Source organism: Neopelma chrysocephalum, unplaced genomic scaffold (assembly GCF_003984885.1).
Source record: "Neopelma chrysocephalum unplaced genomic scaffold, ASM398488v2 Primary Assembly neopelma1_85953, whole genome shotgun sequence".
NCBI lineage: Eukaryota > Metazoa > Chordata > Aves > Passeriformes > Pipridae > Neopelma > Neopelma chrysocephalum.
Genome location: NW_020915568.1, coordinates 1 through 1,126, shown reverse-complemented (window position 1 = coordinate 1,126; position 1,126 = coordinate 1). Strand labels below are relative to the sequence as shown.

Here is a 1,126-nt window from a genome sequence, read left to right as displayed (position 1 = left end):
TGGGGGGGGGGTCGCTCCTGGTGGGGCGGGTGAGGGGGGGGTGTCTCCTCCATTCTCCCTATTGGGGGGTCCCTACTGGGGAACCCCCCCGTAGTTGGGGGGTCCCCTGGGGTCTCCAGCCCCCGGTGGGGGGATGGAGGTGGTTGGGGGTGGTCTCAAACCCCCCCAAAATCCCCCCCCTCAGTTCCGTGACCCCGAACACGGCGAGTGGTTCGGGTACCTGAACCGGGACGGCACCGTCGCTCTCACCATCAAGGGGGGGCCCTACAAAGGTGGGTCTGGGGGCTTCAAGATGGGGGTGTGTGGGGGTCACTGGTGTAACTGGGAGCCACTGGGAGCCACTGGGATTGTGTTTCCCTCCCCCCTCTCCCTCCCTTTTCCAGGGTGTTTCCACGTGGCGCGGGCGCTGCTGATGTGCGAGGAGCTGCTGGGGGCCATCCTGGAGCGGGGGGAGGGGGCTGAGGACCCCCCAAAATAAATAAACCCCCTCCCCGTGTCCGTCTGTCCATCCCCGGGGGAGGAACCTGCCCGTTTCCAACATGGCGGCGCCCGTTGGGCGCTTCGTGACGTCACTTCCGCCCGTACCGTTCTGGGGCTTCTCTCATCTCCTCCCCCCCAAAAAAACCCCAATTTAACACGTGCCCCCGCAAATAACCCCCCCCGTCCCCCAAAATAACTCTCCTGAGCTCTCTAATAATCCCCCGTGTCCGTCTGTCCATCCCTGTGAGAAGGGGGCGGTCGCGCCCTGCCCGCTTCCAATATGGCGGCGCCCATTGGAGACTTCAGAATGTCACTTCCGCTCTTCCTTTGGCCCTTCCGTGACTGTTCCTTCTCCACCCTCAATAAACGTGTCCCCCCAACCAAAATAAGCCTCCCCAGTAGCCCCCGTGTCCGTCTGTCCATCCCAGTGGGGGGGGAATCGAGCCTTGCCCGCTTCCAACATGGCGACGCCCGCATTGACTTCGAACGTCACTTCCGCCCTTCCTCTGCCCCGGCTATTTCCTCCTCATCCTCCCCATCAATAATCCCGTGTCCCCCCCAAAATAAATTCGTGTCCCCCCTCCAAAATAACCCCCCCGTCCCCCTCAATAACCCACGTGTCTGTCTGTCCATCCCCGGGGGGGGG

General features: G+C 63.1%; 1 long non-coding RNA gene across 1 annotated transcript; it reads left to right on the top strand.

The window, feature by feature from the left end:
• Positions 1-184: 184 nt before the first annotated feature.
• On the top strand, positions 185-612 carry LOC113979613. Its single transcript, XR_003537927.1, has 2 exons — positions 185-272; positions 384-612. It is a non-coding gene; the product is annotated as an uncharacterized LOC113979613 (long non-coding RNA).
• Positions 613-1,126: the final 514 nt, after the last annotated feature.